Below are 27611 nucleotides of genomic sequence, written 5' to 3'. Positions count from 1 at the left end.
CTGAAGCATTGCTCCTCGGAGAAATGCAGAATTAGATTCCTGCAAGCCTCTGGTTATATTTTTTGTCAACCAATCATTATATAACCTGTTGTATGTGTGTTTCTGTATAAAGATACTTTATTTAATATATAATGCATTTCTCCTAGGAGCAATGTTTCAGTATTCTCTAATTCAGTTGTATAAACCTGTCTCAAATACACACACACACACACACACACACACACACACATAGAGCAATATTTTTTAAAAAATAAAAATGCAAAAAAATAAAAATTTTAGATAAAGGCAGGAGCAGTGCCAGTACCATGCTGTGTCATATTGGAGCCTGAGGCAAAAGGAAAAGTCAATAATGCAGATCCTGTTGTGGTTTCAAATTGGTTTTTTGTTTGTCATTGATCCTGGCTTGGAATTATGTTAGTGTCATTGAGAACCAAGATTTTCAGCATGAGAGAAAGGAGATACAGATGTAAGACTCAGAAGATTTAGTAAAAACTCCATTGTCCTGAATTTAAAATATAAATTCTGATGCTTTTTATCTTAAAAATATATAACGATAGCTATATCACTGTAACTATCACTATATATGTACATATATTTACATACATATACAGTTGATTCTCTTTATGATTTGTATTTGTGAATCCTCTTACTTGCTAAAATTTATTTGTAATTCAAAAAAATCAATATTCATGACACTTTTGTGGTCATCCACGGATGTATTCAGAGTGGCAAAATATTTGAGTCACCAGACACATAGCTTCCCAGTTTGAGGTCGATAAAGCAACACTTTCCTTTTTTGTTCCAGCTCTCATGTTGATTGATTGAGACAGGGTTTCATTCCATCACCCAAGTTGGAGTACAGTGGTATGATCACTGCTCACTGCAGCTTCCACCTCCTGGGCTCAAGTGATCCTCCAACCTTAGCCTCTCAAGTAGCTGGAACTACAGGCACATGCCACCATGCCCAGATAATTTTTGTATTTTTAGTAGGTACAAGTTTTCGCCATCTTGTCCAGGCTGGTCTTGAACTCCTGGCCTCAAGTGATCCGCCCGCCTCAACCTCCCAAAGTGCCGGGACTACAGGTGTGAGCTACTGCACTAAGCGAGCTGTCATACTTTAAGCAAGTGTCCTTTCTGCAGTCTGTGCTTGACTCAAGCGTGAGTCATAGTGTTACCTGTAAGTTCAATGTTAATGAATCAACAATGTATATTAAATAAAGTATCTTTATACAGAAGCACATATACAACAGGTTATATAATGATTGGTTGACAAAAAATGTTGTAACCAGAGGCTTGCAGGTATCTAATTCTGCATTTCTCCTAGGTGCAATGTTTCAGTATTCTCTAATTCAGTTGTACTCTGTAACTTTATAGAACATATCTACTGTGAATAATTAGAATCAACAGTATATAGGAAATACAGAAACTGTATATATGTAGTTACTGGTAAAAATACCATCTGTGAGGAGTTTTGCAATAACAAAACCAAACCCTGAATCTGATCAAGCAATACTCTACTACTAATTTACAGGAAATAACAAGTAAATATGTACATGTATATACATATAATTCCTAGTCTGTCCACTGAAAAGATATAGGAGAAATGGCTACTTAGGAGTAATGAACGCTCTTAGTTGCCATATTGTGACTAACGTCGGGATTTAGAACTGGCTTTTTGGATAAATACCCAGTGCAAGGCATAGGACAGGAGATGTACAAGTTGAGCCCAAAAGAGTTTGTCCTATCAGAAAGGAGGGGTGCTATTAAAGACTTAGAGTTGTTTCAAAAAAACACAGACTCTGACCTGATTAAGTTCCCACTAAACAAATCTGGGACAATTTGAGCATCAGTAATAATAACAACTATGGAATTAAGTACTTCAGATATAATCATGCACTGCATAACGACTGGTTGGTGGTTTCATAAAATTATAATGGAGCTGAACATTTTTATTGCCTAGCATTTACCATACTATAAATTTATTTGTTATTTTAGAGTGTATTCCTTCTGCTTATATATTGAAAAGTTAACTGTAAACAGTCTCAGGCATGTCCTTCAGGAAGTATTCTAGAAGAAGGCATTGTTACTGTAGAATATGACAGCTCTAAGGCCTTCTAGTGAGACAAGATGTCGAGGTGGAAGACAGTGATATCGATGGTCCCAATCCTTTGTAGGCCTAGATTAATGTGTGTGCGTCTTTGTTTTTTTGACAAAAAAGTGTAAAAACTTAAAACTTAAAAATTAAAAATAGAAAAAGCTTATAAGGATGTAAAGGAAGAAAATATTTTTGTACAGCTGTACAATGCATTTATATTTTAAGCTGTTATTATAAAAGAGTCAAAAGTTTAAAAAGATTAAAAAGTTTATAAAGTAAAAAAGTTACAGTCAGTTTTGGTTAATTTATTATTGAAGATTTTTTTTTTTTTTGAGATGGAGTCTTGCTCTGTTGCCCAGGCTGGAGTGCAGTGGTGTGATCTCGGCTCATTGCAATCTTTACCTCTTGGGTTCAAGTGATTCTTCTGCCTCAGCCTCTCCAGCAGCTGGGAATACAGGCGTGTGCCACCATGCCTGGCTAATTTTTGTATTCTTAGTAGAGACAGGTTTTCACCATGTTGGCCAGGCTGGTCTCAAACTCCTAACCTTGTGATCCACCCGTCTTGGCCTCCCAAAGTGCTGGGATTACAGGCGTGAGCCACCATGCCCAGCCAGAAATATTCTTAAATAAACTTAATATAGCCTAAGTATATAATGTGCTAGTTAAAATCTATGTAGTGTACAGTAATATCCTAGGTCTTTACATTCTCTCACCATTCACTCATTGACTCACCCAGAACGACTTCCAGTCCTGCAAGCTCCTTTCATGGTAAGTGCCCTATACGGGTGTACCATTTTTAACCTTTTATATCATATTTTTACTGTACCTTCTCTGTGTTAGATACACAAATACTTGCCATTGTGTTACAGTTGAGTAATGTATTCAGTGTGGTAACAAGCTGTCCAGATTTGTAGCAAGGAGAAATAGGCCATACCTTATAATCTAGATGTATAGAAGGCTATATAGCATCTACATTTGTGTGAATACACTCTATGAAGTTCTCATGATGATGAAATTGTCTAGTGACACATTTCTTAGAATATTATTAAGTGACACATAACTGTATGTTTAAAGTCAATCCATGAGTTCATACAGGTATAAAAATATCCAGCAATAACTTTATCATCACCTTTGGAGGATGCTAAATAATGGAATCGTTATTTTGAAAACTGGTAAATAAATAAAAGTAAGTGTTTCTCATGTGAATTATATCTCAAAGTAGTCAAATAGTTGATGAAGCTTAAGTTTTTATTTACAGAAGAATTTCAGCTAAGAAATAAACAAAGAATGATAGAATATCAACGTTTTGTAACTCCTAATGAACTGATAGATTTCAGCAAATATCATCATTGATTGAAACCATAAAAAATAGGATCAAGCAAAGGGTAAACAGTTCCTGATTAAAATAAACATCACCTATGAGGTAGTCTTGCAAAAACAAAAGGAAACCCTGAAACTGATCAATCAATAGTCCTAACTACTAATTTAAAGGAAGTAACAAGAGATGGAGGAACTTGCCAATGAGCCCCAAGGAGATGTGACCAAAAATCTGTAATGAGTAGATTCTACAGAGCAAATGACCTAGTTTATTCAACTCAGGAGCAAAAAAACAAAACAAACAAAAAACAAAAAAAACCTATATAGGGAATATACAAATAATAACTTGACATATATAACTAATCACAACATATGAACCTTATCTGGGTCCTGATTCAAGAAAATTTTTACAAAATTAAGACAGTGGAAGAAATGCAAACACAGATGCTATATTTAAAGATATTAAATTATGATTGTTCTTTTTAAAGCCATGATAATGGTTTTGTGGCTATGTTTTAAAAAATAGCCCTTCCCTTTCAGAGATATATACTAAACTTGACAGATAAAATAATATGATGTCTAGAATTCGTTGCAAAATAATCTGAGGTTAAGAAAGTAGATGGTGTTCCATGAAACAAGATTGGCCGTATATTGATCATTATTGAAGCTGGTGTCACAAAAATGCAATGTGAAGGTACTATCGTCTCTAATTTTCTTTTTTTTTCTTTTTTTTTTTAATTATACTTTAAGTTTTAGGGTACATGTGCACAACGTGCAGGTTTGATACCTACGTATACATGTGCCATGCTGGTTTGCTGCACCCATCAACTCGTCATTTACATTAGGTATTTCTCCTAATGCTATCCCTCCTCCAGCCCCACCCCCCACCCCCCAACAGGACCCAGTGGGAGATGTTCCCTGCCCTGTGTCTGATGTTCCCCACCCTGTGTCCGAGTGATCTCATTGTTCAATTCCCACCTGTGAGTGAGAACATGTGGTGTTTGTTTTTCTGTCCTTGTGAGAGTTTGCTCAGGATGATAGCTTCCAGCTTCATCCATGTCCCTGCAAAGGACATGAACTCATCCTTTTTTATGGCTGCATAGTATTCCATGGTGTGTATGCGCCACATTTTCATAATCCAGTCTATCACTGATGGACATTTGGGTTGGTTCCAAATCTTTGCTGTTGTGAATAGTGCCACAGTAAACATACGTGTGCATGTGGCATGATTTATAATCCTTTGGGTATATACCCAGTAATGGGATGGCTGGGTCAAATGGTATTTCTAGTTCTAGATACTTGAGGGATCACCACACTGTCTTCCACAATGGTTGAACTAATTTACACTCCCACCAACAGTAAAAACTTTCCTATTTTTCCACATCCTCTGCAGCATCTGTTGTTTCCTAACTTTTTAATGATTGCCATTCTAACTGGCGTGAGATGGTATCTCATTGTGGTTTTGATTTGCATATCTGTGATGACCAGTGATGATGAGCATTTCTTCATGTGTCTCTTGGCTGCATAGTTGTCTTCTTTTGAGAAGTGTCCATTCATATAATTTGCCCACTTTTTGATGGGTTTGTTTGTTTTTCTCTTGTAAATTTGTTTGAGTTCTTTGTAGATTCTGGATATTAGCCCTTTGTCAGATGGGTAGATTGCAAAAATTTTCTCTCATTCTGTAGGTTGCCTGTTCACTCTGTTGGTAGTTTCTTTTGCCTTGCAGAAGCTCTTTAGTTTAATTAGATCCCATTTTTCTATTTTGACTTTTGTTGCCATTGCTTTTGGTGTTTCAGTCATGAAGTCCTTGCCCATGCCTATGTCTTGAATGGTATTGCCTAGGTTTTCTTCTAGGGTTTTTATGGTTTTAGGTCTAACATCTAAGTCTTTAATCCATCTTGAATTAATTTTTGTGTAAGGTGTAAGGAAGGGATCCAGTTTCAGCTTTTGACATATGGCTAGCCAGTTTTCCCAGCACCATTTATTAAATAGGGAATCCCTTCCCCATATCTTGTTTTGTCGGGTTTGTAAAAGATCAGATGGTTGTAGATGTGTGGTGTTATTTCTGAGGCCTCTGTACTGTTCCATTGGTCTATATCTCTGTTTTGGTACCAGTACCATGCTGTTTTGGTTACTGTAGCCTTGTATAGAGTTTGAAGTCAGGTAGCATGATGCCTCCAGTTTTGTTCTTTTGACTTACAATTTTCTTGGCAATATGGGCTCTTTTTTGGTTCCATATGAACTTTAAAGTAGTTTTTTCCAATTCTGTGAAGAAAGTCATTGGTAGCTTGATGGCGATGGCATTGCATCTATAAATTACCTTGGGCAGTATGGCCATTTTCACGATGTGGATTCTTCCTATCCGTGAGTATGGAATGTTCCTCCATTTGTCTGGGTCGTTTTTTATTTCATTGAGCAGTGGTTCGTAGTTCTCCTTGAAGAGGTCCTTCATATCCCTTGTAAGTTGGATTCCTAGGTATTTTATTCTCTTTGAAGCAATTGTGAATGGGAGTTCACTCATGATTTGGCTTTGTGTTTGTCTGTTATTGGTGTATAAGAATGCTTGTGATTTTTGCACATTGATTTTGTATCCTGAGACTTTGCTGAAGTTGCTTATCAGCTTAAAGAGATTTTGGGCTGAGACAATGGGGTTTTCTAAATGTACAATCATGTCATATGCAAACAGGGACAATTTGACTTCCTCTTTTCCTAATTGAATATCATTTATTTCTTTCTCTTGCCTGATTGCCCTGGCCAGAACTTCCAATACTATGTTGAATGGGAGTGGTGAGAGAGGGCATCCTTGTCTTGTGCCAGTTTTCAAAGGGAATGCTTCCAGTTTTTGCCCATTCAGTACGATATTGGCTGTCAGTTTGTCATAAATAGCTCTTATTATTTTGAGATACGTTCCATCAATACCTCGTTTATTGAGAGTTTTTAGCATGAAGGGCTGTTGAATTTTGTCAAAGGTCTTTTCTGCATCTATTGAAATAATCATGTGGTTTTTGTTATTGGTTCTGTTTATGTGATGGATTACATTTATTGATTTGCATATGTTGAACCAGCCTTGCATCCCAGGGATTAAGCTGACCTGATTGTGGTGGATAAAGTTTTTGATGTGCTGCTGGATTTGGTTTGCCAGGATCTTATTGAGGATTTTCACATCAATGCAAAATGTCAATGTCAGGGATATTGGCCTAAAATTCTCTTTTTTTTATTGTGTCTCTGCCAGGGTTTGGTACCAGGATGATACTGGCCTCATAAAATGAGTTAGGGAGGATTCCCTCTTTTTCTATTGATTGGAATAGTTTCGGAAGAAATGGTACCGGAATTCGGCTGTGAATCTCTCTGGTCCTGGACTCTTTTTGGTTGGCAGGCTATTAATTATTGCCTTAATTTCAGAACTTGTTACTGGTCTATTCGGAGATTGAACTTCTTCCTGGTTTAGTCTTGGAAGGGTGTATGTGTCCAGGAATTTATCAATTTCTTCTAGATTTTCTAGTTTATTTGAGTAGAGGTGTTTATAGTATTCTCTGATGGTAGTTTGTATTTCTGTGGGATCGGTGGCGATACCCCCTTTATCATTTTTTATTACGTCTATTTGATTCTTCTCTCTTTTCTTCTTCATTAGTCTTGCTAGCAGTCTATCAATTTTGTTGATCTTTTCAAAAAACCAGCTCCTGGATTCATTGATTTTTTGAAGGGTTTTTGTGTCTCTATCTCTTTCAGTTCTGCTCTGATCTTAGTTATTTCTTGCCTTCTGCTGACTTTTGAATTTGTTTGCTGTTGCTTCTCTAGTTCTTTTAATTGTGGTGTTAGTGTGTCGATTTTTTATCTTTCCTGCTTTCTCTTGTGGGCATTTATTTCCCTCTACACACTGCTTTAAATGTGTCCCAGAGATTCTAGTACATTGTGTCTTTGTTCCCACTGGTTTCAAAGAACATCTTTATTTCTGCCTTCATTTCGTTATGTACCCAGTAGACATTCAGGACCACAGTGTTCAGTTTCCACGTAGTTGTGCGATTCTGAATGAGTTTCTTAATCCTGAGTTCTAATTTGATTGCACTGTGGTCTGAGAGACAGTTTGTTGTGATTTCTGTTCTTTTATATTTGCTGAGGAGTGCTTTACTTCCAAATAGGTGGTCAGTTTTAGAATAAGTGTGATGTGGTGCTGAGAAGAATGTATATTCTGTTGATTTGGGGTGGAGAGTTCTGTAGATGTCTATTAGATCTGCTTGGTGCAGAGCTGAGTTCAAGTCTTGAATATCCCTGTTAACCTGTCTCGTTGATCTGTCTAATATTGACAGTGGGGTGTTAAAGTCTCCCATTATTATTGTGTGGGAGTCTAAGTCTCTTTGTAGGTCTCTAAGGACTTGCTTTATGAATCTGGGTGCTCCTGTATTGGGTGCATATGTATTTAGGATAGTTAGCTCTTGTTGAATTGATCCCTTTACCATTATGTAATGGCCTTCTTTGTCTCTTTTGATCTTTCTTGGTTTAAAGTCTATTTTATCAGAGATTAGGATTGCAACCCCTGCTTTTTTTTTGCTTTCCATTTGCTTGGTAGATCTTCCTCCATCCCTTTATTTTGAGCCTATGTGTGTCTCTGCACATGAGATGGGTCTCCTGAATACAGCACAGTGATGGGTCTTGACTCTTTATCCAATTTGCCAGTCTGTGTCTTTCAATTGGGGCATTTAGCCCATTTACATTTAAGGTTAATATTGTCATATGTGAATTTGATGCTGCCATTTTGATGTTAGCTGGTTATTTTGCCCGTTAATTGATGCAATTTCTCCATAGCATCGATGGTCTTTACAATTTGGCATGTTTTTGCAGTGGCTGGTACCAGTTGTTTCTTTATGTGTTTGGTGCTTCCTTCAGGAGCTCTCGTAAGACAGGCCTGGTGGTGACAAAATCTCTCAGCATTTGCTTGTCTGTAAGGGATTTTATTTCTCCTCCACTTATGAAGCTTAGTTTGGCTGGATATGAAATTCTAGGTTGAAAATTCTTTCCTTTAAGAATGTTGAATATTGGCCCCCACTCTCTTCTGGCTTGTAGGGTTTCTGCCGAGAGATCTGCTGTTAGTCTGATGGACTTTACTTTCTGGGTAACCTGACCTTCCTTTCCAGCTGCCCTTAACATTTTTTTCTTCATTTCAGCCTTGGTAAATCTGCTGATTATGTGTTTTGCGGTTGCTCTTTTCAGGGAGTATCTTTGTGGTGTTCTCTGTATTTCCTGAATTTGAAGGTTGGCCTGCCTTGCTGGGTTCAGGAAGTTCTCCTGGATAATATCCTGAAAAGTGTTTTCCAACTTGGTTCCAATCTCCCCATCACTTTCAGGTATACCAGCCAAACGTAGATTTGGTCTTTTCACATAGTCCCATATTTCTTGGAGGCTTTGTTCATTTCTTTTTACTCTTTTTTCTCTAACCTTGCCTTCTCACTTTATTTCATTAATTTGATCTTCAATCACTGATACCCTTTCTTCCACTTGATGGAATTGGCTACTGAAGCTTGTGCATGTGGCACGAAGTTCTCGTGCCATGGTTTTCAGCTCCATCAGGTCATTTAAGTTCTTCTCTACACAGGTTATTCTAGTTAGCCATTCGTCTAACTTTTTTTCAAAGTTTTTAGCCTCTTTGCGATGGGTTCGAACATGTTCCCTTTAGCTCGGAGAAGTTTGTTATTACCGACCTTCCGAAGCCTACTTCTGTCAACTCATCAAAGTCATTCTCTGTCCAGCTTTGTTCCATTGCTGGCGAGGAGCTGCGATCCTTTGGAGGAGAAGAGGTGCTCAGATTTTTAGAATTTTCAGCTTTTCTGCTGGTTTCTCCCCGTCTTTGTGATTTTATCTACCTTTGGTCTTTGATGTTGGTGACCTACAGATGGGGTTTTGTGTAGATGTCCTTTTTGTTGATGTTGATGCTATTCCTTTCTGTTTGTTAGTTTTCCTTCTAATGGTCAGGTCCCTCAGCTGAAGGTCTGTTGGAGTTTGCTGGAGACCCTGTTTACCTGGGTATCACCAGCGGATGCTGCAGAGCAGCAAATATTGCAAAACAGCAAACATTGCTGCTTGATCCTTCCTCTGGAAGCTTCGTCCCAGAGGGGCACCCATCTATATGAGGTGTCTGTTGGCCCCTACTGGGAGATGTCTCCCAGTTAGGCTACAAGGGGGGCAGGGACCCACTTGAGGATACAGTCTGTCTGTTCTCAGAACTCAAATGCCATGTTGGGAGAACCACTTCTCTCTTCAGAGCTGTCAGACAGGGATGTTTAAGTCTGCAGAAGTTGTATGCTGCCTTTTGTTCAGCTAAGCCCTGTCCACAGAGGTGGAGTCTAGAGGCAGTAGGCCTTGCTGAGCTGCACTGGGTTCCACCTAGTTGAGCTTCCCGGCTGCTCTCTTTACCTACTCAAGCCTCAGCAAAGTCAGACGCCCCTCCCCCAGCCAGGCTGCCACCTCACAGTTTGATCTCACACTGCTGCGCTAGCAGTGAGCATGGCTCCGAGGGCGTGAGACCCACCAAGTCAGGCATGGGAGAGAATCTCTTTGTCTGCCTGTTGCTAAGACCTTGGGAAAAGTGCAGTATTTGGGTGGGAGTGTCCCGTTTTTCCAGGTACAATCTGTCACAGCTTCCCTTGGGTAGGAAAGGGAATTCCCCGACCCCTTGTGCTTCCTGGGTGAGGCGATGCCCCACCCTGCTTCAGCTAGCTCTCCTTGGGCTGCACCCACTGTCCAGCCAGTCCCACTGAGATGAACCAGGTACCTTGGTTGGAAATGCAGAAATCACCCATCTTCTGCATTGATTCCACTAGGAGCTGCAGACCAGAGCTGTTCCTATTTGGCCATCTTGTTATATCTTTTATGTATATGTTTTTTAATTGCTTACCTACAAAAAATATTCTTTGGAGAAATTATTCAAGTTCCCAAATGCAATTACCCTTGCTCTGTGTAGAAATAGGCTTTTTAAATTTTTTTTTGCATGTTATTGAATATTCATGTATATGCTCTAATGAATTGCAATTGAATTTAAAACATTATGTCTAGATAGGCTTTCCTAGACCCTCTCCATGTATAAAAGTGATGGAAGGACAGTGGTTTTAACTCATATACATGCACACACAATTTCACATATATTCATTTATCCATAAATATGCATATACACATACATTAAAAGTATAAAACTACAAAGGCAAAGAAACCTGGACTAAATATTCACCTGAAATACGTCACACAAGTTTTTATCTTTAACATGTAAAGAATTCATTAATCTGAAAGAAAAACACACTGGTAAATAATAGGCAGATACAGCCAGGAGTGGTGGCTCACACCTGTAATCCCAGCAATTTGGGAGGCTGAGGCAGGCGGATCACAAGGTCAGGAGATCGAGACCATCCTGGCTAACATGGTAAAACCCCGTCTCTACTAAAAAATAAAAAAAAATTAGCCGAGTGTGGTGGTGGGCGCCTGTAGTCCCAGCTACTCGGGAGGCTGTGGGCAGGAGAATGGCGTGAACCTGGGAGGCGAAGCTCGCAGTGAGCCAAGATTGTGCCACTGCACTCGCACCTGGGCGACAGAGAGAGACTCCGTCTCAGGGAAAAAAAAAAAAAGAATAGGCAGATACTTAACAGAAGAAGTAAAAATGACTAATACACATAAAATTAGTTCTGTGTAATTGATCACCAAAAATTTTTATGAAATACACATCAAACAATGACATCCCATTTTTATCTTAAGATTTTAAAATTACAGTCTTGCTGGTGAAAATGCATGATACACAAGCTTCTGGTGGGAGTGTAACTTGGTACAACCTTTTGTAAAGCACTTTTGACATAAGGTATCAAAAGTCTCAAAATTATTTATAACCTCTCGTTCTCTATTTCGACTTCTTAGCATCTAGCCAAGTAAAATCTTAATAAGATATAGTAAAAAAAAATTGTTTATAAAAATATTCATTAATGTTTAGTATTGAAAACACCAAAAAATTTTGTAACAATAAATTGATTAAATTAATTGGGGTGCATTCATAATTTGAAATGTTATACAGCTATTAAAAACTCAAATTTTGAAGGTCTTAGGTACTTGAAAAAATTCTCATTAAAAATTTGAACAAACAAAGGCCATATCTGACAAACCCACAGCTAACATACTGAATGGGGAAAAGTTGAAAGCCTTTTCTCTAAGAACTGGAATAAGACAGGATGCCTACTTTCACCACTCCTCTTCAACAAAATAATGAAACTCCTAGCCAGAGTAATCAGGCAAGAGAAAGAAGTAAAAGACATCCAAATTGGAAAAAAGAAAGTCATATTGTCACTTTTTGCAGATGATGTAATCTTATATTTAGAAAAACCAAAAGACTCCACTAAAACATCTTAGAACTGAAAAACAAATTAAGTAAAGTTGCAGTATACAAAATTAACATACAAAAATCAATCAGTAGTATTTCTGAACATCAATAATGACATAGCTGAAAAAGAAATCAAGAAGGCAATCACATTTACAATAGCTAAAAAAAAATAAATAAAAATACCTAGAAATAAATTTATCCAAGGAGGCAAAAGACCTCTACAAGAAATACTACAAAACACTGATGAAAGAAATTGAAAAGGACACAAACAAATGTAAAGACATCCTATGCTCATGCATCAGAAGAATTATTGTTGTTAAAATGACCATACTGCCCAAAGTGATCTACAGTGTGATCCCTATCAAAATACCAATGTCATTTTTCACAAAAATAAAAAAATGTCTGGCCAGGCACAGTGGCTCACACCTGTAATCCCAGCACTTTGGGAGGCCAAGGCAAGTGGATCGCCTGAGGTCAGGAGTTTGAGACCAGCCTGGCTAACATGGTGAAACCCCGTCTCTACTAAAAATACAAAAATTAGCCGGGTGCCATGGCAGGTGCCTGTAATCCCAGCTACTGAGGAGGCTGAGGTAGAAGAATCACTGGAACCTGGGAAGCAAAGGTTGCAGTGAGCCAAGATCTCACCACTGCACTCCAACCTGGTGGGCAGAGTGAGGCTCCATCTCAAAACAAAAACAAAAAATAAAACTTTTTTTTTTAATGTAAAATTCCTAAAATTTGTATGGAACTAAAAAAGAGCCAGAATAGCCAAAGAAATCCTGAGCAAAAAGAACAGAGCTAGAGGGATCATACTACCTGGCTTTAAAATGTATTGCAAGGCTACATAGTAACCAAAACAGCATGGTATTGGTATTAAAAAAACAGACAAATAGACCAATGAAACACAATAGAGAACTCAGGAATAAATCCACACCTTTACAGCCAACTGACCTTTGGCAAAGCCATCAAGTACATGCCTTGGGAAAAGGACACCCTCTATAATAAAATGGTGCTGGGAAAACTGGATAACCATATGTAGAAGAACAAAACAGGACCCTATCTCCCTCTTTATATAAAAATCAATTCAAGATGGATTAAAAACTTAAGACCCAAAACTATAAACCTACTAGAAAATAACATAAGAAAAACTCTTCAGGACATAGGTCTAGGCAAAGATTTTATGGCTAAGATCTCAAAATTACAGGCAAGGAAGCCAAAAATAGACAAGTAGGACTACATTAAATTAAAAAGCTGCACAGCAAAAGAAACAATCACCAGAATGAAAAGACAGCCTGTTGAATAAGAGAGAATATTTGCATACTCATTTCACAGGAGACTAATATCCAGAATATACAAGAAACTCAAACAACTCAACAGGAAAAAGAAAAGAAAACCCAAATAATCCCATTAAAAATGGGGTAAGGACATGAATGGACATTTCTCAAAAGTAGACATGCAGATGGCCTACAGTTGTATGAAAAAATGCTCAACATCACCAATCATCAGGGAAATGCAAATCGAAACCACAATGAGATATCATCTTACCCCAGTTAGAATGGCTATTACTAAAAAGACAAAAATAACAAATATTGGTGAGGGTGTGGAGAAATGGAAACTCTTATACACTGTTAGTGGGAATGTAAATTAGCACAGCCTCTATGGAAAGCAGTATGAAGATTTCTCAAAAAAAACTAAAGATAGAACTAGCATGCATCCAGCAATTCCAGTGCTCGGTATTATCCAAAGCAAAATAAACTGCATATCAAAGGGATACATGGAGTCTCATGTTTATCGCAGCACTATTCACTATAGCAAAGATATGGAATCAGCCCAAATGTCTATCAGTGAAGGAGTGGATAAAGAAAATGTCATATATATGCACAATGGAATACTATTCTACCATATAAAAGAATAAAATTGTATTATAGCAACATGGATGGAACGGGAGGTTAAGTGAAATCAGCAGGCACAGAAAGAAATATATTGCATATTATATGTGGGAGCTAAAAAGTTGATCACATGGAGGTAGACGGTGGAATGACAGATGCCAGAGACTGACAAGAGTATATGGGTAGGAGGGGGAGTGAAAGGAGTTTGGTTAATGGGTACAAACATATAGTTAGATAGAAGAAATAAGTTCTAATGTTCAATAGCAGAGTAGGGTTATCTATAGTTAACAACAATGTATTGTGTGTTTCAAAACAACCAAAACAGAGGACTTACAATGTATCCAACACATAAAAGTGACAAACACTTTGGTGATGGATACCCTAAGTAGCCTGACTTGATCATCACACATTCTATGCATGTACCAAAATTTCACAAGTACCCCATAAATATGTACAAATGTAATGTATCAAAAATTTTTTTAATTGAAAAAATACAGAATACAGTTATGTACAGGGTACAATATAATACTAATTTTGGTCTCTTTATGTATATAATCATAAAGACCAGAAGGGAAGGCACCACAACTTCAACAGCGTTTATGTGATGAATTATAGATTATATTATACCTTTCTGTAGTTTATAAATTATTCAGTGCTTCTCATGTTTTACTGTATAATCACTAAGAAAGAATAGACATTTTTCACAAAGCAAACTCAGAGGCACCTAAGATATACTGAAAAGTATACAGACTCCCCAATTTATGATGGTTTGACTTATAATTTTTCAACTTTCTGATGGTATAAAAGTAATATGCATTCAGTAGGACATCAGTAAATTACATGAGATGTTTAACACTTCATTATGAAATAGGCTTTGTGAGCTGGGCGCAGTGGGTTACACCTGTAATCCCAGAACTTAGGGAGGCCAACGCAGGCGGATCACCTGCGGTGAGGAGTTTGAGACTAGCGTGGCCAACATGGTGAAACCCCATCTCTACTAAAAATACAGAAATTAGCTGGGCATGGTGGCACGTACCTGTAATCCCAGCTATTGGGGAGGCTGAGGCATGAGAATTGCTTGAATCCAGGAGATGGAGGTTGCAGTGAGCTGAGATCATGCCATTGCACTCCAGCCTGGATGACAAGAGTGAAACTCCATCTCAAGACAACAAAAACAACAAACAAAAGTAAAATAGGCTTTGTGTTGGATGATTTTGCCCAATTGTTGGCTAATGTAAGTGTTCTGAGTGCATTTAATGTAGGCTAGGCTAAGCTATGATATTTGGTAGATTCGATGTATTAAGTGGATTTTCCACTTATTGACATACTAAAATTACAATGGGCTTATTGAGATGTAACCCCATCATACACCAAGGATCATCTCTATTTGAGGAATCAGCAAGCAATGACTTAAGCCAGTCAGCTCAGTGGTCCAGAGTAAGTTTCTCTTCTGGGCCTGATATTCTTATCTAGAAAAGAGCCATGGTAATTATACAGTTGTAATGTAAATTAAATTAAGGAAATGAGCCTTGCATACACTACGCATTCAATTATAGGACATTTCCCTATAACAACAAAATTTAAATTCTGGTTGTATTTTTTTGTCTTTTCCCCCTCATATAATATAGATAATAGTTTGCAAATACTTTTGTACTCCTGAATATAATCTTGCATCTTCAAACATAAGGGAAACATTTATTGGAATATTATAAAACCTTGATTTTGTAGTATTCTTTGTGTTCTCTTGGTTTTAATGGCTTGCCTATAAAAAATTACTAATTCATGCAGAAATTATTGTTTCTTACATGGAAAGAAGCATTGGAGAATGAAATGATAAGATATATTTGCTGTTGTAAAGGATATTTCACTCATACAACCAACAAATACACAAATGTATTAGGTTCCATAGGAAGAATAATACAATTTTAGAGTCCAGAAATTGCTTACATCTTACACAAAGATTATTCATCTGAATTTAAAATGACAATCACCAAATTTATGCAAAGGTTTTCTGTGAATTCTGGAGCTAAGAAAGAGAGTTAATGGTTTGGACTTTGCAATTGGGCTTCCTTCTATTTGCCATAGTTTATTAATTGAATAAGAATAAAGTCAACTTGGCAAATATTTATTTAGTACCCATTATAAGCAACAAACTGTGTTGGGAAGAGTGGAAATGTGAAGAAAATGGACTTTTAATCTTCAAGGAGATTAAAGTTTTATGAAGTTAAACTATGAAAAACTTATGTTAAAATATTTACTTACTATTTTAAAACAGCTAAATAACTTGCATACCATGTCAAAAGGATCTCAGAGGAATGAGAGGTAGTAGTTCAAACTTGGAAAATTGGAACTTCAAATGAGTCAATGAATAGAATTAGACCAGACAGAGAGCTACTGGGTATGATGTACTGGTTGTGTGAAATAGTGTGAGAAAAAGTGCAAAGGGAGACTATATACAAGGCATGTTTAGGGAACAACAAGTAAAGTATCTACAAAAGTCATTTGAAGGATTTTCAGGAGATAAGAATATCTTGAAATATTTGGGACAAATTTTTAAAAGTCTCAGAAGTCTAAGTAATTATGGCTTATTCCTGTGAATATTGTGGCATTAGTGCAGACTTTTTTTTTTTTTAAGGTATCATCTACTTGAAGTAGTGTGTTAGGAAATTAATCTGGAAAGAAGTATATAAAATTCAAGAAGGTCATTTAGAAGGTCTTGTAGTCACATTGTTATAACGAAATAAAGGCTGGAGTAAGTGTTGCAATTTTGATCAAACATTCCACAGACTTATCAGTGTAAAGATGAATAAGCAATTGCTGGATGCAGTGGCTCATACCTGTAATCCCAGCACTCTGGAGCTGAGGCGGGTGGATTGTCTAAGCTCAGGAGTTGGAGAACAGCCTGGACAACGTGGCCAAACCCTGTCTCTACTAAAAATACAAAAAAATTAGCCAGGCGTGGTGGCACCAGCCTGTAATCCCTGCTACTGGGGCGGCTGAGGCACAAGAATCACTTAAAGCCGGGAGACAGAGGTTGCAGTGAGCTGAGATCGGACCACTGCACTCCAGTCTAGGCGACAGAGGGAGACTCTGTCTCCAAAAAGAAAAGAAAAAAAAAAAAGGGGGGGCCGGCTGCAGTGGCTCATGCCTGTAATTCCAGCACTTTGGGAGGCCGAGGCGGGCAGATCACGAGGTCAAGAGATCGAGACCATACTGGCTAACACGGTGAAACCCTATCTTTACTGAAAATACAAAAAATGAGCCAGGCATGGTGGTGGGTACCTGTAGTCCCAGCCACTCGGGAGGCTGAGGCAGGAGAATGGCGTGAGCCCGGGAGGCAGAGTTTGCAGTGAACTGAGATCGCACCACTGCACTCCAGCCTGGGGGACAGAGCGAGACTCCGTCTCAAAAAAAAAAAAAAAAAATGAAGGAACAAAAGATGAAGGAAGCCTGGGCAGCATAGTGAGACCTCATGTCTACGAAAAAAAAAAAATTATCTGGGTTTGATGATGCACCCTGTAATCCTGGCAACTCAGGAGGCCAAGGTGGGAGGATTACTTAAGCCCAGGAAGTCAAGGCTGCAGTGAGCTGTGATTGCGCCACAGTACTCCAGCCTTGTCATAGAGTGAGACCCTGCCTAAAAAAGAAAAAGAAAAGAATAGAGTTACAGCACTTTTTCAGAGATACTTATCTGTGCATTTTCTCTGATAAATGCAACATTTTCTCTCTCCAGGTAGGGAGAAATTAGAGCAGGCTTTTTCGTATGGTTTTCTTTTCTTTTTCTTTTCTTTTTTCTTTTTTTTTTGAGACGGAGACTCTGTCTCCAGGCTGCAGTGCAGTGGCTGGATCTCCACTCACTGCAATAATCTACGCCTCCCGGGTTCAAGCCATTCTCCTGCCTCAGCCTCCCGAGTAGCTGGGACTACAGGCGCCGGCCACTACGCTTCGCTAATTTTTTGTATTTTTAGTGGAGATGGGTTTCACCATGTTAGTCAGGTTGGTCTCAATCTCCTGACCTTGTGATCTGCCCGCCTTGGCCTCCCAAAGTGCTGGGATTACAGGCATGAGCCACTGCGCCTGGCCCATATGGTTTTCTTAAAGAGCAGCAGTTAAATGAAATGAAATCTCTTACACTACTGTCTTTTATCATTTGTATTTTGTATTATTAAAATGGGCCAGTTTATAATGCTTGAGAAAGAATCCATGAACTATTGACCTAAACTAAACTGTAGACTCAGCTTTTGGACAGAAAAGGTTGATCTCTTCCCTGAGTTAAACATTCTTAGAAGTTCTTGGTCTTTTAAATATCTTTATAAAAATTGATAAAACAGGAATCTTTCAGCAGTAACTTTCAAATATAATCTCTGCTAGTAAAAAGGATGTTTTTTCCATGATTTATTGGTATCTCTCAACTCCAGAATCATCATCTAGGATTTATCTCTATGAAATATGCAGTAACAGAATTTATTGCATAGTTAATGTTTTCCATCAATCTTGCCTTTCAAATTGGAAGTCTCCATTAAGACATATTTTAATGATAAACAGTAAGACATGCCAACCTTTCTATCAGTTATTTTATATGTACTGAATATTGAGGTGTTGTTCATTTACACAATGATCATATTTCATTATAATTACTATCATTTAGTTCAACTCGATGTCAGACTGCCCTCTGGATGCCATATACAAATCAACCACTGAATAGAGTTGGATGTATTTTAGGCTTTTAAATGAAAGCTTTGTGGCAACCCACTTCAATTTATTTTGATTTTTCCACTAATCTATGAAGTCCTGTTTGGAAACATCATGGTATAACGTAAAAAGCATTGAGTATGGAGTGGTGTAGTAATATATTCATAATTATGTGGCTTTATGTACATTATTTAAATGCCCTGGTGTACATATTATGAAGCAGGCACAGTGCAAGACTCTGGGAATGGTACATAAAGAAGAGAGAACTTTGCTTGAAGATGCGCAGTTTAATGATAGTGGAGAGTGGAGGTATAGCAAGTAAGATCTTAGAAAGCTATTGAAATTAAATTAGATAACATGTATCCAGTGCACAGACCAACAAAGACAAGATTGTAACTATTGGTTCTCTCTTTACAAATGTTACCTATTTGGCGTCTTTATAGCAAACCCGATTTTATATAGTGATAATTTGGTAGAATTATTTACAATGTTCTGTCTTTACAAATGTTACTTATTTGGCTTCTTTATAGCAGACCCGATTTTATATAGTGATAATTTGGTAGAATTCTAAATTGCGTTGGTAAGTGGAGTTTTGCTGGACACAAAATCTTATTTAGGTCATGACGGTTTGAGTCTGAGCTATTCTATCTATGCATTCTCCTTAATATGCAGTTTGAGTTTCACTGAAGAGAAGCAATTTTTCAAATATCTAATAGAATTTCCTGCTTATTTGAATTTAACAAATTAATCATCTGCTTTTCTTTTGAATGTAACTCAAGGGAATGTGGAACAGGCATCCTTGAGATGTATTAAATTATTAGCTGGCATAATTTTTGAGAATGCCTGTATAACTATACAAGGTGTTCATAATACTCAAAGGATCTTAATTTTCTTGTAAGTAGGAAATAAACTGCTCATGTTTTTAGTCCTTAATATTTTAAACTCTTTATGGTCTAAATTTCATCTCAAATACTCTAAATGAAAACCAAATTGACCACTGGCAAATCAAGATGAAGGAAATTGAATGCCCATGATATCTTATGGTATTCTATTAGGAGATGAAGACTATTTTCTCTCAAGGGGTTTACTATAATTTAGTATTGAGGTATTCTTTGACTTCAAAGACCTGCCCCCAGTAAGACATAAGATATGAATAGCAAACCTCACTGTTTATTTATCTGGCACTTGAACTCAAAATGCGCCTGGGTCCCAAAGGAACTAGACATATATTAATACAAAATATAACCATGATTATATTAATAAACATTCATATTTATTCATATAAACATGCTATATTTAAAAATGCAATTTATGATGGAGAATCAAGTGTATTTACTCAGTGAAAGAAAAGCATGGAATATATATTTGTGCATATGTAAGTTTTATCTACCATATTTACTTATGCATCTCCCCTTTTAGAACCAATATTCTGCCTTTTAAATTATGATAATTGAACACAGTCATGCAATCCTCCCACCTCTGTCTCCTGAGTAGCTGGGACTACAGGCACAGGCCAATCATGCCCGGCTAATATTTAAAAAAAATTTTTTTTTAGATATGAGGTCTTGCTGTGTTGCCCAGGCTGGTCTCAAACGCCTGGGCTCAAGCGATGCCCCTGCCTGGGCCTCTCAAGGTGCTGGGATTACAGGCATGAGCCACTGCACCTGTCCCTAGCAACATATTAAGGGTTGATCTTCTGAAATCTTTATAACATCAGGTAAAAAGCAGATAAGAGTGGGATTACCTGCACTTTTTGTGCTGAGCATTTAGTTCCCCTCTCTAGAAGAGTATCACTAGGATTTACAATTTTTGTAAAACAAAACCAGTGTATTTCTACACAAACCAGTAACTCATCAAGGGAAATATCTGATAGGTATTTCCTTAACAAAACGATCAAACTTAGCATTTCCAACAGGATGAGATAAAATACCCTTTTTTACCTTTGAATGTGATACATGAGAAGCTCACAACATCACCTGTATAATATTCTGGAATTAAAAAAAACGGAATCTACTCATCAGAAAACAATCCAAATTGTAAAACATACTGTAAAACAAGTAGCCTTTACTCATCAAAAATGTCATTGACATAAAAGACACAAGGGGCTGGTGAACTGATTAGATTAGGGAAAACTAAAGAAATATGACAGCTCAATTCAATGAGTGACTTTGGATTAATTCTTGGATAAGAAAAAGAAAACAAAAAAGCTATGAAAAGTACATTATTGAAACAATTGGGAAAATTTGAACATGGGCTTTATCTTAGATACTAAGTTTTTAAGAAAAAATCAGTGTTAAATTTCTTGAGTGTGATCATTGCATGGTAGTAGGTAGGTATGTAAGAGAATACTTCTTTCCTTTGGAGACACATGCTGAAGTATTTAGGGATGAAGTGTCAAAGTCTGCAAGTAACTCTCAAATGATTGAGAGAGAGAGAGAAAAAAAAATATATATATATATATAAAGATAAAACAAATGAGAGGAAATATGCTAAAACTGGCAAATCTAGGGGAACAGCAAACAGAAGTTTAATGTATTATTCTTCTGACACTTCTGAATGTGTAAAATTTTTCAAAATAAAAAATATGCAAAATGTATATACAAACCAGAGAAAATTAGATTGAGTACACAACATAAAGTTGTGTGAATTTGCTTGTTATTAATCATATCGTGCTTAATTCTCATTTTAGTAAGAGATATATGTATATATTTGAAACAGTTTCACTCTGCATCCAGGGTGGAGTGTAATGGCATGATCACGGCTCACTGCAGCCTTGATCTCTTGGCTCAAGCAATCCTCCCAGCTGAACCTCCCAAGTAGCTGGTTCTACAGGTGCACACCACCATTCCCAGCATTTTTTTTTTTTTTTGGTAGAGATGGGGGTCTTGCTATGTTGCCCAGGCTGACCTAGAACTTGAGCTCAAGCAGTCTTCCTGCCTTGGCCTCCCAAAGTGCTAGGATCACAGCCATGAGCCACTGTGCCTGGATAAGAGACATTTTTAAATGTCATATTTTTAAACTGGATGAAAGCCATTGATAATATAACCTGCTTGCAGATATAATTCAAAGAGTCAATATAATGCCCTCACTGTAACATAAAAGAGAACAAAAGATTATATTCTTCGATAGGCTAATTCTGGGGCACAACTACACTATTAGAATGCCCCCACAAATTTCCCGAGTTTCCCCTAGAGGGTGTTACTGTCCCTGTAGTGAACAACTGGATTAACTGCTAGTGTAGCAGGGGTGTTACCCTGAGACATCACTGAGATTACAACATGACCATGCACGTTTACTGAAGGGGTAAGGAGCCCACGGAATATCAATCTGTATGCATTAATTGCCTGAGGGTTTTGAGGGTTTGGCTATATACTGAGGGATAATTAGGGGGTGAAGGAGTTACAGATGAAGTATAGAAAGGGCTACAGGGTGTGTTGGTTCCCATAGACTTTGTTTAAACTCAGTGGAGGAATGAAGTCCTGGGTAAAAGCTGACAAATCTGGTTTTTTTTTTCCCTAGGGTTTCAGAAGGGGATGTAGACACCAATATGTTGTTTACTGATATGCTGACAACACAGCTGAATGCAATTTATTTTGTCTACATTGGTTTCTTAAAATTATACAATGGAGGAAAACTTTTCCCATGCCCTGGATGAAACGTGGCAGCTTATACTTTTCTGATTACTATTACTGTTACCTAATAGTGGGTAACTCTAAGTTGCCCTGATTCAGTAAGTGATTAATAAAATGTTCAGTCCAATATATTAGGAAATGCTTCATTCTGAGGTCAATAATTCTGTTCCCTTCCGACTCTTCAGTTAGAGCCTACAGTGGGTGGTCCCCTACCCTCTCTGGAAGAGGGTGTGGTTGACTTTTTTCTTTTTCATTTCCCTCCCGCTTTCCACTAGCTACCCATATTTCTGACTGCTCCAGAGGGAGTTATAACTTGGGGTGGAAACGCAGAAAAGAAGGGAAAGAGTGTCATTGAATAGGTCTTCAGATGACTTTAGTCTCTCTGGGTCCAGCAGATGTGGAAAGTGGATCATCCTGTGACTGTTTTCGTGGTACTCTGGAGGTTCCCTGCTGGTCCCACTGGAAGTTCTCTGCAGGCCAGAGGTGAAAGAGGTAGAGGTGAGCTTTTGCCCTTTCCCTTTGGGGAATGGGTGGTTCTCACAGCACTCAGTGTCTTTCTCCAAACAAATATTTTTACAAATCCTCTCTGACTTTCCACTGCCTTGATTATTTTATGTCTTTGATGTGTCCTTGGAGTTGTCTAACTTCCTTTCAAAATATGCAACTCGTACTTTACTTTAGAGTTTTATCTATTTTATGATGGAGCCTCAGTGGAAACTCCCAATTTAACATTTCATTGTCCTTAAATTCCTGGGTAACAGTGCAGCGGTGCGAAGAAGCTAGAAGTGGTGAAGTCAAATTTAAATTTGATTTTAGATTTTATGACTAGCTTTGTGATTGTGGAGAAGTCACTTAACCTATTTTTAAAATAAAAGTAACATATATTAATAGGGTTGATGTGGGATACAATAGGGTACCCTGTAAATCATTAAAGCTAGAATATAGTAAGTGCTCAGTAACTTGTAGTTATTACTGTTATCTTTCCCTTTTCTGTGAAGAACAATCTGACACCTTCAGAGCTGGCAGATTTAGGAGATGAGAAGAAATTTTCTTGGAATGGATGTCAGTATTCTTATGGAAGGCCCCCAAACCATAGCAATGGTGAAACACCCTCTGTGGCTTCATAGGTAGCGGATGTGAACCCAGGAGCTGGCGTAGTAGAGGTGACAGGATCAACTATGAGAATCTGAGATATAACCCGGTGAGACTTTGTGGGAGCAAAGTCCTGCATGACCCTGCTGTGGAAAGTTCCAGTGAAATCTGTGTTATTACTGACAGTGAGCCCATCATCCCCACAGCCAGTGGTTCAAAGGGAAGAGAAGAGCATATCAGATTTCATAAGACATAGAATTATGTTTTCTCTTCTTACAAGAGAAACGCTGAAATGATTAGAATGCTTTCAGTTGTAAGCAGAAGATATCTAAGAGTGAAATAAAGATTTTTAATTATCTAACATAGCAAGACGTATAGGCAACTGTTTGTGTTGGTACGCTGACTGCATGATGGTAAGGCCAGCCTCTCTGCAATTCTTTTAGCCTTCCATCTTGGTCACAAAATGTTTTCTGCCTTTCCAGGCATCAGGTCTTCATCAAAAGCAGGAAGAAGTGGGAAGAGTTGGTGTCAGTCACGTATATGCTTTTGTCAAGAAAGTTCAAGTGTTCTACAACCACCCCCTACGCTACTGAGACCTCTGTGTGTTTGCATCTTACTTATCAGGATGGTGTCGCAAGGCCACAACCACTAGCTGTAAGGGAGGTTGGGAAAGCCTCTCTGGTGGAGTTGGGTGAGTGTGAAGGAGTTTGGAACAGGGGTTGTGCATCATCTGCATTTGGATGTGAACATCATTCTGGATAATTCAGAAAACCAAAACCCCGGCAAATCCAGGCAAGCTCCAGAAATGCTCCCACAACTTAGAGTAATATGAATAAGAATGGTGAAAAGAAAATCAATATAGAATTACAGTTTAGAAATTCCAGAAGAAAAGACTGAGGCAGATGGAGGAGAAGCGACAATCAATTAAATAGTGACACAGGCTCCCTGAACTGAGGATAGATGATCAGATCAAAGGAGCTCACCGCATTTGAGGTAAAATTAATGAGTATTAGCTCGTCGTTGATACTGTTGAATTTCAAATTTTAAGAAGAAAAAATGTCTAATATCATCCATCCTGAGGAAACTATGTTATCAATACAAGAAGAAAAATCATGTAGGCATCAGATTTCTCCACAATATTAACAGTTAGAAAATGGAAACAACAGCTGCAGATTTTTGAGGGAAAAATATTGATTTAATAATTTCTAAACTCAAAGAAGACTTCACAAATAATTTTCACACATGCACAGCTTTTAACTACTTCATTTATGTACTTTTATGAAAAATTACTCCCCAAATTTTTTAGGTTAAAAAGGAAATGCACCAAAAATAAACAATGAAATATATAATAGAAAAGAAGTGGCTGGGTGCAGTGGCTCATGCATGTAATCCCAGGACTTTGGGAGACTGAAGAAGGTGGATCACCTGAGGTCAGGAGTTCCAGACCACCCTGGCCAACATGGTGAAACCCCGTCTCTGCTAAAAATACAAAAATTAGCTCGGGGTGGTGGTGTGCACATGTAATCCCAGCTACTTGGGAGGCTGAGGCAGGAGAATTGCTTGAATGCGGGAGGCAGAGGTTGTAGTGAGCAGAGATTGGGCCATTGCACTCCAGCCTGGGTGGTAGAGCAAGACTCCACCTCAAAAAAATAAATAAATAAATAAAAATAAAAAGTTTATGTCTAGGTAACTGTTTTGGCTTTGAAATTTTATGACTTAAATATTCTCTAGAAAATATATAAAGTAATATAGATTAATATCTGAGATATTTGAAAGAAAAATTGTGAAATGTGGAGTGGGAGGATGGAAAAAGGGAGGAAATAAATCAGCTAAATTTTTGATCTTTCACCAGTAAAAAGACAAATAATGGAATAAAATTATTAATGTGGTATTAATAGACTCTTTCCTCTCCCCCAGCCCACATGAGAAAATGTTATCTTGTTTGCCAGACTTTCCCCTGCCTTATGTTACTGCCAAATTAGTTCCTGTATTTTGGTGACATATAATTGGAAGATGCACAGAAAAGGATGTGTCCAGAGATGCTGAAGGAGGAGGTTATAGATTGGGAGAAATGAGGGAGATAGGAAAAGTCAGAAGTTTCCCAGAATAGAGTGGATCGATTTGACAGTTTTTTCCCCCTTTGGGGTTTGACTTGGTGAATAAGAAGCAAAAGAGGTTGTGGGAGAGAACTGAATAGGAGAGGAAGGGAGATTCGGGATGTGTTCATGGGGGTTATGCATCAGAACCTTTTTACATCCTTTGAAATGTGAAAGTAGAAGATGCAACTCCTTTCTTAAGACTCTGTTGAGTCTTAAAGCAGAGTTAACATTCTGATGAACTTTGCTTTATGATGCTGTGCAGAGAAGGAATCACAAAGATTACAGCTTCACTAGGGTTACACCTGGAGGATTTGTCTAAAATTGTGGACTGAAAGCACAGCTTTCAGCTGATATTTAGAATAAAACCATTGCTTTGTCACTGGAGTCAAGAGCACATTATTACCAGACTTCACAATAACAGTGGCAAGGAGAGAAGCTCCAATAGCAGCTGGGATAACACCAGACATGCCCTGGTGGATGTGCTGAAATCTGAGTTGTAAATGATGTCTCATGGGGAGTGGATGTGTCAGCTGCAGAACTAAACTTACATAGTGCTATGCAACTTCACTAAATTTAGAAAGTCTAAAGGAATCCTTTACGACACAGTGCAATGAAAATTATGTTTTACTGCAGTTGCATAGATCCCCAGTTTCTCAAGTGGTTAGACCTCTGCAAATCCTCAGAGGAAACCAAAGCCAGATCTGGATAACTCAGAGCTTGGCTGACCAATCCTCATGCTGGAACTGGGTCCCACGGGGACATGGCGATGGCCAGATAGACTGAATTTTAGAATCACCTATAGGCTGTTTTCCAGAAATGGAAAGTAATGTGTCAGAGACTGAAGAAAATCACTTTACATTATGGTTAGAGAAAGTTCACAGTTGAACAGGATTTCGCATCAGAGGGATGTTTCCAGCCTAAAGTTTCTTAGGATCTGAAGAACTGAGCTTTATGTACAGGGTGAAACAGAGAGTGTGAACATTGAGTGGTGTTTGCTATACTCAGTGTGGTACAGAGACGGGCCACATGAGTCATCATTTCAATAGGGTGGCAGACATTATTTTATTTGGGATGATGGTAAGGAAGTGTATGTTCAATGATTTTTAAAATACTAAGTATAAGATAAAAATGCTAGTAGAGTCATTCTCACTAACTCTGTTAGAAAATTCCTGGAGTAAATTTTGGTTTGGTCATTTCTCTGTAAAGATTAATACCCACTGGGATCACCACCAGAAGAAACGAAAGAATGAAAACAGCAGCTACTAATGCCAGGAGGACAGAGCCCAAATAAGAAGAAACTCCATGTAGAGTGATAGCTGCAGGATGCTCTTTTTACCTTCCATCTATGGGATTTGGTCAGCCTTACAAGTAAGTGGGTACCAAGTGGTAACTACATGAAAGAGGGTAGAGAACAAATAGAAAATTGGGGTGACCAATAATGCTTAAAATGTTACATGGTGTCAGTTATAATTTGCATTAATGCTGCCTCCTATTTAATATATATTGATAGAAACTGCAGTAGGAGATTCTAAAAATGGGATAAAATGGAACCACAATATGAAATTCTAAAAATAGAATTTTAAAATGAAATTTTAAAAATTCTGAAAAATGGCTCTGAGGGTGCAATCACCAGTTTCATGTAGTGTTAAGCACACAAGCTTTGACAAGCTATAAGACCTGGGAAAATGTATCTCTCTGAGCCTTAGTTTCCTCATGTGTGAACTGGAGATAACAATACTTAATACTTACGTTATATGGTGCTCAACAAAGGTGGTGTGTGTATAATACATATCATAGAACAAAGTGCTTAGGAAATTATATTCTAATAAAATGGTATTATTATTGTAAGCATTGTATTTTTGGTATATAGTACAGCTGACATTGATTGTATACTAAAGGAGAGTTTAAAAGCTACAAAATCTATTATATTTTCTCCCAAAGAAAAGACTGGGGGATAGTAATACTCTTGGAGAGATGAAGAAAGAGTGGGCAGATGGAAGGTGCAGGTATGGATTGGTGATGATCCTGCCCAGCCAGAGATTTAAACATGTAAACTTGGAGAAGATGGGCCTGGAACTGCAATTTGGAGGAGGAGTGCTCTTTGGTGGAGAGGAGTTGTAAATGTCAGTGTGTGCCTAACAGTAGGAAACTGAGGAGAGAGGATCATATTTGGTCTAGAAGTGTTCAAGCGAGAGAGAAGAGTGAGTGGCAGACTTGAAAACCCTCCCTGTGGAACTCAGCTAGTCTCCCTGCCTGTGCACTGTGGCGTTCTCATTGTTCAGGTCTCATCGTCTCTGGCTCTGACTTTCCGTTGCTTGGGGTCCCTTACACTTTGGCAGACCCTCAGGTGGACTCTCACATGAATCCCACATGTATTCCAGACATTGTTTTCTCATAAGTCCAGTCTCTACTTTTAGTCTCTCGGGTATTGGCCACAGTTTCTGG

At 38.0% G+C, this 27611-nt stretch overlaps 1 long non-coding RNA gene across 1 annotated transcript in view; it reads left to right on the top strand.

Moving 5' to 3' along the window:
• Positions 1-26549, top strand: part of LOC106993460 (uncharacterized) — a 31328-nt gene extending 4779 nt beyond the window's left edge. Inside the window, exons 2-3 of the long non-coding RNA XR_013404271.1 lie at positions 23550-23758; positions 26373-26549. This is a non-coding gene — a long non-coding RNA (uncharacterized LOC106993460). The remainder of the gene's footprint in view (positions 1-23549; positions 23759-26372) is intronic.
• Positions 26550-27611: the final 1062 nt, after the last annotated feature.

Source organism: Macaca mulatta, chromosome 14 (assembly GCF_049350105.2).
Source record: "Macaca mulatta isolate MMU2019108-1 chromosome 14, T2T-MMU8v2.0, whole genome shotgun sequence".
Lineage (NCBI taxonomy): Eukaryota > Metazoa > Chordata > Mammalia > Primates > Cercopithecidae > Macaca > Macaca mulatta.
The sequence above is the reverse complement of the archived record's forward strand: the minus strand, read 5'-3'. Positions and strand labels throughout refer to the sequence as shown.